Source organism: Pelobates fuscus, chromosome 2, assembly GCF_036172605.1.
Source record: "Pelobates fuscus isolate aPelFus1 chromosome 2, aPelFus1.pri, whole genome shotgun sequence".
NCBI classification, from domain to species: domain Eukaryota; kingdom Metazoa; phylum Chordata; class Amphibia; order Anura; family Pelobatidae; genus Pelobates; species Pelobates fuscus.
Genome location: NC_086318.1, coordinates 334,689,086 through 334,702,779, shown reverse-complemented (window position 1 = coordinate 334,702,779; position 13,694 = coordinate 334,689,086).

Below are 13,694 nucleotides of genomic sequence, written 5' to 3'. Positions count from 1 at the left end.
AAATGTTAAAAAATAATCCTGTATTATTCGTCCAACAGCATTTATTTTAGACATGAATCAATGTCATAGTAAAACATAGTAAAAATATTGCTTGTAAGAAAATATATCAGCTTTTAAACATGTATTCATAGTTACAAATTATACTTTTACATTATATTTTGTATACAAATAACGTCCCTATTATACACTTCCTGGACGTAAGGATAATTAAGTCTAATAATTACTGCAGACAAAATTGTTATTGCAACACACACGTGACATTTGTGATTTAAAATAAATGGCCCAATCAGATTATGTACAAGTTGTGAACGAAACAAAATGTAAACAAAACCTGGCATTTGCGCTATATGTCTGTCCAACCGTAATTCACCTCTTTCATATTAAATGCACCACCCCTTATTATATATCATTTTATTCAGAGGAAACAGGGCTTTCATTTACTATCAAATATTTAGCTATGAAACATAATTTAATATGAAAAAATTGGGAGAAAATAAGATTTTTTTTTTATTTTTTTAGTTCTACATGACATTTTAACTGTCAATGTCATAATACTGTTTGCTTTTACTGCAATAAAATACACATATTTGTATTCAGAAAAGTCTCACGTGTAAAACAGTACCCCCTATGTACAGGTTTTATGGTGTTTTGGGAAGTTACAGGGTCAAATAAATTTACATCCATAATGGCATACCATTTGCAATAGTAGACGACCCAAGGTATTGCAAATGGGGTATGTCCAGTCTTTTTTAGTAGCCATTTGGTCACAAACACTGGCCAAAGTTAGCGTTAGTATTTGTTTGTGTGTGAAAAATGCAAAAAACGCCAATTTTGGCCAGTGTTTGTGACTAAGTGGCTACTAAAAAAGACTGGACATACCCCATTTGCAATACCTTGGGTTGTCTACTATTGCAAATAGTATGCCATCATAGGGGTAATTTTCATTCCTGGGCTACCATAGGGTCATAAAGGCAACGTAAGCAATCTGGCTAATTTGAATGTGAAAAAAATGAAACACAAGCCTTATATTTGACGCTGTAATTTTTGAAAACACCATAAAACCTGTACATGAGGGGTACTGTTGTACTCAGGAGACTTCGCTGAACACAAATATTTGTGTTTCAAAACAGTAAAAAGTATTGCAGCAGTAATATCGTCCGTGTAAGTGCTGTTTGTGCGTGAAAAATGCAAAAAACTACACTTTTACTGGCGATATCATCATTGTAATACATTTTACTGTTTTGAAACACTAATATTTGTGTTCAGCGAAGTCTCCCGATAAAACAGTACCCCCCATGTACAGGTTTTATGGTGTCTTGGAAAGTTATAGGGTTAAATATAGTGCTAGCAAATTAAATTCCCTATACTTTCGGCATGGGTTGTCAGGCAGGTCCCGCTAATTGTAATTAATTAGGATACCTAATTATGTAAAATTATTACATAAATATATGTGTAGAATTAATATATGTATATATATACATATGTGTATATATACGTATATATATATATAATTTTTTAAAAATATTTTTATTTATATATAGGTATATATATATATATAGTGATATATACGTATATATTTATGTATATAGATATATATATTATTTCGTTCTACGTGTATTTTGATATAAATATATATATATTAATATCACAATACAGTTAGAATGAAATAAAACACATCTATATATTTTTTTATATTTTATTTTAAATTATTTTTTTTATTTTATTTTTTTACGTATTTACATATTTATTTGTTTTATATTATATATAAATATATATATGTAACGGATCGCCTGGCACCCCGACTTGGTACCTCCGTTAAAGGATGCTCCTAGTGCTTCCTGAGGACTCCAAGCACTCTGGCAGACACCATAATCACCGAATCCAAGAAACCTTTAAATTCTCCCAAGCGTATGAATGCTGTAGACCATTGAATAGGAACCATACGAATAGGCTTGTACCCCTAGCAGTCAACTGGAACAGCATACAATAAATCCTTCCCCCAATAATGAGACGACACATCACTTTGAGGTTAAAACAGGAACTCTGGACTGGCTCATCCAGCCTGGCTTTTATTACACTAATCCACATACAGGCCACACCCAGGGGGAGGCATAAAATAACCAATCACATACATGGTTCAGCCCACACATCCCCTCCCCTCAGATAACATTAAACTCAATTATCCGGTACACTTTTTCAGCCAAGTTCTGGATGTACCCCAAAACCCGGGGGTACACCTTTAAATCCAGCATCGCTGGATAGCCCTTATTCAGGGGGACAACATATCCAAAATTCAAGTAATTCGGATGAATGTTTCGTGAGATATGGGGTTCCAAAGATTTGACCGACCGCATGGGTAAAGTATCCGAAAACAGTTCCATGCATTTTGGCCCTGCGGTCGGTCACAAACAAGGGAATGAAAACAGGCGAATTGCCTGTGTTATAGAGCCTGGAGAGGGTTTGAATGAATTCCCTCGTTTATGGGGTTCTTTCTACCGAACGGCGGGTCATTCGGTAGTTTCCATACGAATTTCTGGAAGTATGGAGGTCTCAGCGGTGTTTGCCTAGTCAAGTGTCCGATTTTAGTTCCAGACACTCGACGGCAAAACACCGCTGTTCGGTAGTTTAAGATGGCCGCCGCCACGTGTTTGTTTCCCGAATGGCGGCCACCCAGAGGACAAAGACTACATTACACTGATTGCCAATTACCCGTTTGCAACATTGTTGCAAACTGTAATTGGAGGCACACTTATTCCTGGGTGGTCTGGTTGTTCGGTAGTTTCACTCAATATAATGAATGGAGTGATTCTACCGAACAATCAGTTGAATGCTGCATACATATCACCCAGGCTAAACTTAACACATGAATACATTTACAATATTACAGGCAGCACACTAGAACATGCTTCACAGTCTTAAAGGGACAGTAGTCCCAAAAGTCCCAATGTGTCCATAGATGCTGTTAAAAGGGCCAGTAGCAGCAATATGCAGTACAATATGCCCAAATATAAATCTTTAAGTGTACCAATTTTCCAGGGGCCATAGTCAGCAGGTAAGAGGCAGGCAGCCAGGCCCCTCCAATGTCCAGTGGCGAGGTGGGTTCCGCCACAATATATAACAATAATTATATATATATTTAATCAGTATCAGTCTACTTGTAATTTGATATTAATATATATATATACAATTATATATATATTAATATTAAAATACACCTAGACAGTGTATGTGTATGTGTGTATATGTGTATATATATACTTAGATCATATATATAATATATCTATATATATATGATCTAAGTATATATATATTTTTTTACACTTATTTAACTTAATTTAATTTTATTTCCAGCCAGCAGGGGGACTAACTGTCATTACAGTTAGTCCCCCTGCTGGCATTGCTGCAGCCAGCTATCCCAGCCATGTGATTGTGAGGTCCTCTCAAGGACCTCACTCTCACATGGCCCGGGGGGGCTGAAGAGGATGGAGGTGCTGCGGGGGGCTCCCTGGGAGTCCCCCCAACCGCGATCGCCGGCGACCGGGTAAGTAACAAAAAACCGGAGGGCGTACTATTATGTCCTACGGCGTTTAGAGCCGCTTTAAAAAGGACGTAATAGTACGCCCTCCAGTCTTAAGGGGTTAAAATATCTTTACAAGGCAATAAAGAAGCAGTGTATTTTGATTATGAGCTTATCTCCTTGTTTGTCTCATTTAGCAACATGTCAGTAAATGGTAAAATGGCTGTAATTGGCAATTACCAGTTTTTTCTATGTTATCATAGCCAACAATTAATGGCAGGTAATTAGGGGTTGCCAAAAGAGTGTATGTGTTTCTTATAGAGTAATAGGAGAAGCTAAGAGCTTAGATCTTATTCTGCATATGGGAGTGGCTAGCTGTTTTGTTATCCTACCTAACTTCCTATATAAACAGGAAATGCTTGCTACACAATGGACAGTTAATGTAACTAACTGAAGCTGCATTTGTCTACTACTGTATTCATTTTTTTCAGGGTCTTGAGAATGTCTCTTGGCCTTACCTGTTGTCACTATCTTTGTTTGACGTATTTAACTTGGATATATGACCTCAGAACTGTTCAGATTATTGTAAATTATTGTAAATGCAGACTAATTTTACCACATGACAGGAGGCTTCATATTTGCATATCTTTCTTTACTGAAAACTCCAGCAGCATAGAAACAGTAACAACCAATCAGAGAAAAGATATGCTGCCCATAAAAGTGTCTGTCTATGACATCATTTCCTCTTTCTTTGCTGCTCCAGCCATCAACAGGTCAGAGTATTTTTTACCTGGTACTTCATATCGATTATCTACTGTTATTTCTGTATGGTACACTGCATCTCATTGGATTTCTCTTTTCTGTTGTTTGTGTACTGCTTTATAATTATTTCATTCCTCCAACCCTGTCAACCCGTTTTTTCTCCCTCTCTACTAGCCCCTGTACACTGTACTTTATCTTACTGCTTTCGGACGATCCGCGGGCGGCGTGGCTGCCCGTGCCTCGCTCGCCGCGCGGACCTGTCTGCTCTCAGGGGTCGGTGGGGACGGGTGGAGGGTAGCCGGAGTTGTATTTTATTTCCTCTCCTTACTTTTGCTGCGTCCCGCGGGTGAATAGTGGCCGCGATCGGGAGCTTTCTCTCCACGCGGCCGGCGGCCATCTTGGATTTCGCGGTCGTCGCGAGATCCGCGGCGGGCGTCTATTGTACTTCACGGCGGCTCGGTATTCACCCGACCGCCGCCACGATACCGGGGATCACCCTCAGGGGGACTCCCCACTCTCTCCCCTGCGTTCTAAGGTGCAGGGGAAAGCGGATTTTTTCTGGCAGTCTGCCCCTAAGGCTGCATAAAGTGTAACACGTTTTGTGTATATCTGCCTCAGTGAGGCAGAGAAGAATGCATGCATATATATATATATACTTTACTCTGGTATTTGAAGGCTTATATGATACATGATATCCTTGTATGTTATACAGCAATTTAAAGGGACATATCCCTGTTTCCCCTCCCTCAGGAGCTTGTGTGTGATTACTTTAACCCATCCAGGGTTTAATATATGGTTACCCTTTACAGGGTCATACCTCTATACTGCACCCAAGGGTGAAATTTATGTGGGTGTCCTCTGGGTATTTTTTCATGGCACACCACCTGGGGTGACCCCCCAGTTACGCATGCAGGGCGATACGGCCCATAATTTTTTGGTTGATGTGGGTGTCCTCTGGTTTGCCACGGCACACCACCCGGGGTGAACCCCGAGTATATGCACTAGGGCGTACCTAATTCTAATACTTAGCCCTTTGGATAAAATACGTGCATAAAAGCCTTCTATACATACAATCCCTACGCCGGGTACCCCGGTCGTGGCGAGACCTGACAATATTGTCTATATTTGCATACGATAAACCACCACGGTTCTCCCCACTGAACCTTGTTCTCGCCCCACAGGTCTGACGCTACATCTGGTCATGGAAGATACACAAAACACAGACTTTCAAGCCATGATCAATGCCGCCGTGGCGGCTTCTGTGGAAAAGGCCCTCTTGCGAGCCCTCCCCCACAGCCATGGTGACACTAGCCCTCCGGAACGCATGGAAGCGTCGGGCTCTGAGGCGTCCAAGGCCAAGAGACCCAGAAAGCCTTTGAGCCCCCCCTCCGCCAAGGCGAAGGGCAAGATGCCCGCCAAACGGGTCAAGAGCGCGGACCAACAACCCGCACCCTTCGCACCCCTGTCCTCGGACGAGGACGATGCCTACGATCCACACCGCCTGAATGTGGTGGATGAATGGCAACAGGACGGTTCACCCTCGGACGACGAGGAATGGCAGGACCTGCCACCCACTTCTTCGACTTATGTCAAGGAGACCTTTTTGGACAAAGAGGCCGATGACAGCCACACCGCCGGTCCGTCCGGAGATGGCGTCTTTATGGACGAACAGGGGATGCCGTTGTTTGACCCACGCAGCATCCGACACCCTCGCTCCTCGGAGTGGACACTGCCAGAACATCTGGCGAAATTTATACATTACTGGCTGCGCAAGCCATTGGAAAAGGAGGTACGGACGCGCCTCCGGGCCGAATGCCCCAGGCCCCTGATCCCCGACAAGGTGGCACTAACTCCAGAATTTGACGACACTATGGTAGCCTTTATGTCACGCTCGGGCAGAGACCCGCGCAAAGGGGTTGAAAAGGGCATAAAGGCGGCACAAGACAAAGTGCTGGACCTGCTGGGTCCCATAGCTAAGATGCTGTACCACGCTGACATGGCCCTCAACCAAGAATCGCAACTGGACCCTCATATCATACGCGAATGGGCCCAACGCGCAATATGTCTGCTGGGCAACGCCAACGCAGCGCTTTGCGTCGAGAGACGCAGATCGGCACTGATCAGAATAGACAGCAAGCTCCTGGAACTGGGAGCCAAGGAATTCGGACCTAAAGCCAAGGGTCTACTATTTGGCGATGCCTTCATTTCTGAGCTAAAACGGCATGTGACCTTATTCACGACCTTAAACAAGGCCCAGACCTCCCTCAGACAAGTGTTCCACGCTCCTCCCGCAAGAGGTGTTTTTGGAAGGGCTGGCCGACAGCGGAACCGTGCCGCCAGCCGATTTTGGACCTCAGGTTCCAGGGCGTTCCCACAGACGTCAACCTTCTTCCCGTCCTCCTCACAAAAGCCTTCTACGTTTCGAGGTCCAGAGGTTTCAGGAGCCGCGGACGCGGCCGCTTCAATAATGGTGAGTCCCTCCATACGTACAAATGTCCCAAAGTTTCTTGCAGGCAACCTGTCTTCTTTTTTCCAGAACTGGGAACGGATCACCAAAGACGCCTGGGTTCTCCAGACGGTGCGCGGTTTCGTAATAGACTTTACCGCGCAGCCTGTCCAAACCGCTCTCCCCCTCCCGATACACATGTCGGCAGAACAAAACCGACTGGTGGACGAAGAGATCCACTCGCTCTTCGAGAAGGGCGCGATTCAATACGCGCCAGATGGGGGAGGCTTTATAAGCAATATCTTCTTGGTAAAGAAGAAGACAGGCGAGTATCGGCCGGTTATCAACCTCCGACAGCTAAACGCCTTTGTGGCCTACAGACACTTCAAGATGGAAGGCATCCATCTTCTACAAGACCTTCTCGTCAAGAACGACTGGTTTACGCGCCTGGACCTCAAAGACGCGTATCTCACGGTCCCCGTGGACAAAAGTTACCATCAGTTTCTCCGCTTCAGATGGAGAGGACGGGTATGCCAATTTACTTGCCTGCCATTCGGCCTCAGCTCGGCTCCGTGGTGCTTCACGAAGCTATTGAGACCGGTGATGGCTCACATCCGTACAAGAGGCATACGCTGTCTCGTATACTTGGACGATTTGCTGATTTTCTGCGAATCCGCGTCCAGGCTACGATCGCAGACGAACTTTGTAGTTCACTTACTAGAATCCCTGGGATTCGTGGTGAACATGCAAAAATCGTCCCTCACTCCATCCCAGTCACTACAATTTCTGGGCTTCGACATCGATTCGAGGGAATGCGTACTACGCCTCCCCTCGAAAAAGATTGCCTCAATAAGGAAGGAAATCAGGCGAGTCTTGAAGATGGACTCAATACCGCCCAGGATGCTCGCCCGGATTGTAGGGCTCCTGTCCTCATCCATTCAAGCGATATTCCCGGGCCCTCTACACTACAGGGCCATGCAACGGCTGAAAGCGGGATACCTGCGCACCGGACATTCCTACGACCACTGGATCCCCCTCACTCGGGAGGTGAGATCAGAACTGCGATGGTGGTTGCTACACATACAAGCCTGGAACGGCAAGGCGATCTTCGGCTCCTCCCCGGACTTCATCGTGGAATCGGACGCCAGTTTATGGGGATGGGGCGCCAACTGCTCGGAGGCCTCCACGGGGGGCCCCTGGCAAGGAGAAGAAACCGATCTTCACATCAACTGCCTGGAGTTGATTGTGGGTTCCTTCGCCATACGCAGCCTGGCCAAAGACAAGTCGAACTGCTGTATCCTGCTCCGCATGGACAACATTTCGGCAGTACAATACATCAACCACCTGGGCGGAGCGAGGTCCAAAGACCTGACCGAAGCTACGAAGGACATTTACAGCTTCTGCATGCAAAGGAACATCACGTTACAGGCGGAATACCTCCCAGGGGTTTCCAACCTGACGGCGGACTGGTTCTCCCAGCACTGGAGAGACACCAGCGATTGGACGCTCAACAGAGAGATATTTCAGACACTGCGACAGCGGATGGGTCCGCTATCAATAGATCTGTTCGCCTCAAGGACCAACCACCAACTACGGAGATACTACAGCTGGCTTCCGGATCCGATGAGCGAAGCGGCGGACGCTTTCCTGCAGGACTGGCCCTCAATCGGAGCCTACGCTTTCCCTCCATTCTCGATGATCCCACGAGTGCTACGGTATTTACGCACCCACAGGACTCCGATCCTACTCATAACGCCCCTCTGGCAGAGTGGTTCCCGGACCTCCTGGAGATGTCCCACGGCACTCCTGTTCTGCTCCCGACATTCCCACTCCTTCTGTCGGGACCTCGAGGGGAACCTCACCCCCTCGTCCTGGAAGGCCAACTGGAACTAGTGGCTTGGACGATTTCAGGGGTTCCTGGTCAGTCCACGGCCTATCGCAGTCTACTAAAGACCTCCTTTGGGATTTGTGGGCCCCGGGCACCAGGAGATGTTACATTTCCGCATGGTCAGCCTGGAGTGATTGGTGCGTGGAAAGGGATTCCGATCCCTTTACTGCCCCTATCCCGCTGATACTCAACTACCTTGCCCATCTCTTCTCGACTGGTAGATCATTCAGATCCCTTAACGTGATCAGATCGGCCATTTCAGCGGCACACATCCCAGTACAAGGCAGACCGGTGGGTCAAGACCCACTGGTATGTCGCCTGCTGCGAGGCGCTAGAATGACGAGACCCCCCAGCACCCAAATATTCCAACCTCTGGCAGGTGAATAGAGTGCTGGACTTCCTGAGAGGTTGGCCGGACAACCCGTTTCTATCTCTGAAACAACTCTCAGCAAAACTGGCCCTTTTGTTATGCCTTGTCTCTTTCCGACGGGTGTCTGACATTAGAGCCTTTGACGTGGACGGTTTCTCTCTCACTCCAGAGGGAGTCACTTTTTCCATTGCGAGACGGACTAAATCAGATACGTCCTCTGTATCCTATCCATACTTTGAATCGGATCCCAAGCTGTGTGTTGTCAAGACACTTAGGAGATACGTAGAAAGCACAGCCACTCTTCGGCACTGTCTGACGGGTCAACTGTTGATTTCCTACGTGAAGCTTCACGGCCCAGTGTCTACGACCACCCTGGCCAGATGGGTTCGCTAGTTACTACAACTGGTGGGGATCGAATCTAGTTTTGGAGCACATTCAGTTAGGGGGGCGGCGGCATCCCAAGCGTTCTTGGCAGGCGCCTCCCTAACCGACATTATGCGTTGCGCGGACTGGTCTAGGGAAAGTACTTTTCGGACATTCTATTTCCGCCATGTTTCGCATGCTTCCTTCACACTGGTTAGGCCTAAGCTTTAAAAATGCAAATATGAAGCCTCCTGTCATGTGGTAAAATTGAAGATTATATTAGCTTTAGTGTACTAATAATCTTAATTTTAGTAATGACAGGAGGCGAATATTTCCCGCCCTAGGGTTTTTCTTCCCCCCCCCAGATTACTTAGTTTTCTTCAGGTTTAAGTCCTAGTGCTCAGGTAAGCATGCAGGTCCTTACTGTATATGTTAGCATATGTTTTTTGCATTGTTCGTTGTTATATATGGATTATATATATTATCAGTTTTTCCTTTGATTTAGTGGTTATGCTTCTCACGTTCCCATTTTGATGCCCTATGTTTAAGTATAATACTTTGATGTCCTAGGTTTAAGTTTCACATCTTACTATACATTATTGCTCAGTTATACAACAGTTATGATATGCGGACACGTTGCCACGCCAGAAACCTTTCACCTTTTTCTTTTTCCTTTCAGCATGAATATCCATTTTATGGGACGAAGAATTGTTTTCCACTCCGTCACATCATGGATCTACCAAAGTTCATTATCGTTATATATTGTTGAATTGTTAATATGTATTGATATTTTATGTATTGACTGTTACCTTTTTTCGCCTCAAAGAAAGAGGAAATGATGTCATAGACAGACCCTTTTATGGGCAGCATATCTTTTCTCTGATTGGTTGTTACTGTTTCTATGCTGCTGGAGTTTTCAGTAAAGAAAGATATGCAAATATTCGCCTCCTGTCATTACTAAAATTAAGATTATTAGTACACTAAAGCTAATATAATCTTCAATTTTCTGACTCTCTACTCAGACTGAAACTGTGGCCACATGAATCATATACTCCTCTGTATATGGAATGTGATATTAGCTGGCCCTTGCTCTTGCAAAAGTGGGTCCTTGCTCTTGCAGGAGTGGTATGCTATATTACAAAAATCCTCCAAACAGGCATTCTTATTAAAGATAATGTTTTCAAAAGCACATCTAGATGGCACTATGACCTTTAACACATTGCACTATAGACACATTTATACTTGCTTGTTTACTTTGTGTTTCTTGTTCAGACTTTCTCAAGTTGCCTCATACATTTTCATTGTTAGACATTAGAAGAGAGCGGACCTTTCCATTCATGATGTTCTTAATAAAGTTTTAGTTCAGTTATTCGACACCTTGAGACATATTTAAGGTCTGAGCTCTATAGACTAATCTAACTTAACATCGCTTCACCATTATAAAGTTCCCTTCACAACCTATTCCCTCTCATTCAATTTCATGTCCTCTTTTTTTTTACTCGTTCTCTCTTTACTATTCTTTTGGTATATTGCAGTCTTTATAATCTTTCATAACTAGGTGATCAGATGTATGATTTATTGATTGCATGTAATATTCTAATTTACTGAGATTGTGGATTTGGGGTTTTCATGAGCTGTAAGCCATAATCATCGCACGTATGACAAATCACGGCTTGAACTTGCTTTGCATGTAATGCATCTATCTCATATATTAGTTTCCCCTTTTACGTTGCATTACTGAAATAAATGAACTTTTGCACGATATTCTAATTTTTTTAGTATCACCTGTATTTACCTCTCAACTTAAAAAAGGTAGCCCAAGCTAAAATTGCCTAATTGCCCAATGCAATTCATAAATTAATACTTTTTTTTTTGCACTTTTATGAGTTTATTAATTCCATGTTCCAGGCATTAGTTGATATATTAACAAATACAGTCTATTGCAAGCACTATAATATATCAGTTTTAACATATCAATAGGATAGTATTCTACAGGAACAGCTGAATTTTTTTATGGCTAATCAGACTCACTTAAAGGAAAACTGAAATATGCAAAGTACCGTATATACTCGAGTATGAGCCGACCGGAATATAAGCCGAGGCCCCTAATTTTACCCCAAAAAACTGGGAAAACTTATTGACTCGAGTATAAGACTAGAGTGGGAAATGCAGCAGCTACTGGTAAATTTCTAAATAAAATTAGATCCTAAAAAAATTATATTAATTGAATATTTATTTACAGTGTGTGTATATAATGAATGCAGTGTGTGTGTATGAATGCAGTGTGTGTATGCGTGCAATGTGTGTGTATGAATGCAGTGTGTGTGTATGAATGCAGTGTGTGTGTATGAGTGCAGTGTGTGCATGAGTGCAGTTTGTGTATATGAGTGCAGTGTGTGTATGAGTGCAGTGTGTGTGTGAATGCAGTGTGTGTATATGAGTGCAGTGTGTGTATAAGTGCAGTGTGTGTGAATGCAGTGTGTGTATGAATGCAGTGTGTGTATGAGTACAGTGTGTGTATGAGTGCAGTGTGTATGAGTGCAGTGTGTGTATGAATGCAGTGTGTATGAGTATGAGTGCAGTGTGTGTGTATATGAATGCAGTGTGAGTGTGTGTAATGCAGTGTGTGTGTGTGTGTGTTGCAGAGCCTTGGTGGGGGGTGGGTATTTTTATTATTATTTTTTTAAAATTATTTTAATATTTTTTTATTGTTATTTTTAAAATATTATTTAATTTTATTTTATTATTATTTTATTATTTTTTATTTTTTCGTCCCCCCTCCCTGCTTGATAAATGGCAGGGAGGGGGGCTCTCACTCCCTGGTGTGTATGCGTGCAATGTGTGTGTATGAATGCAGTGTGTGTGTATGAATGCAGTGTGTGTGTATGAGTGCAGTGTGTGCATGAGTGCAGTTTGTGTATATGAGTGCAGTGTGTGTATGAGTGCAGTGTGTGTGTGAATGCAGTGTGTGTATATGAGTGCAGTGTGTGTATAAGTGCAGTGTGTGTGAATGCAGTGTGTGTATGAATGCAGTGTGTGTATGAGTACAGTGTGTGTATGAGTGCAGTGTGTATGAGTGCAGTGTGTGTATGAATGCAGTGTGTATGAGTATGAGTGCAGTGTGTGTGTATATGAATGCAGTGTGAGTGTGTGTAATGCAGTGTGTGTGTGTGTGTGTTGCAGAGCCTTGGTGGGGGGTGGGTATTTTTATTATTATTTTTTTAAAATTATTTTAATATTTTTTTATTGTTATTTTTAAAATATTATTTAATTTTATTTTATTATTATTTTATTATTTTTTATTTTTTCGTCCCCCCTCCCTGCTTGATAAATGGCAGGGAGGGGGGCTCTCACTCCCTGGTGGTCCAGTGGCATTGGCAGTTCAGTGGAGGGGGCTGGCAGGAAGCACTTACCTCTCCTGCAGCTCCTGTCAGCTCCCTTCTCCTCCGCTCCCTCTGCCAGCTCACACGTAAGTCGCGCGAGAGCCGCACTATGACCCAGCGGCTCTCGCGAGACTTACACTGGGAGCTGACAGAGGTGCTGACCGGACCGGCGCGGAGGAGGAGGGAGCTGACAGGAGCTGCAGGAGAGGTAAGTAAACGCTTCCTGACAGCCCCCCTCCTACACAGCCCCCAGTCTGTATTATGGCAATGTAAATTGCCATAATACAGACATTGACTCGAGTATAAGTCGATTTGGGGTTTTTCAGCACAAAAAATGTGCTGAAAAACTCGACTTATACTCGAGAATATACGGTAAATATAATTTATATATGGCTCTCAGCTCTGCCAAAACAAATATCATGAAAATAAAGTAAGGAAGATGGGTGATGATGCTTTCTCTAAAACAACGTTATGTAGATCCCTCATTACTGATCGTATTAAATGTAGTTGTACTTTCCATTCTCTAGTTTACACCTACTCCTAGATAGACTTTTTATGCACACACCTATTATCGCTAGAATTGACTCTACCAGTACAGGGCTTGTCTCTTGGTTTGCTAATGCCTCAATCACCCTTACTTTAGCAGAACCTTTCTGTCATGATACCTAGTGACCCAACACACAGTGTGTATATAATAGATTAGAAAACGTTTACCGGTCCTCAGAATTGCCGGTTTATACGTGTCACGATTCGGGAACCTAACACGCTAACAGGTCACAGAAAGTAAAGGGTGCAATACCGGTCCTTAGAATGGCCTGGTTAAGCACACTAAGAATAGTCAGGAGACAAGCCAAGTAAAGGGAGCCAGAAAATAGGAGAACGAGAAACAAGCCGAGGTCAAAGGAATGGAGAATACAGGAAAATCGGAATAACAAGCCAAATAATCGGTAACCAGAGAGAAACAC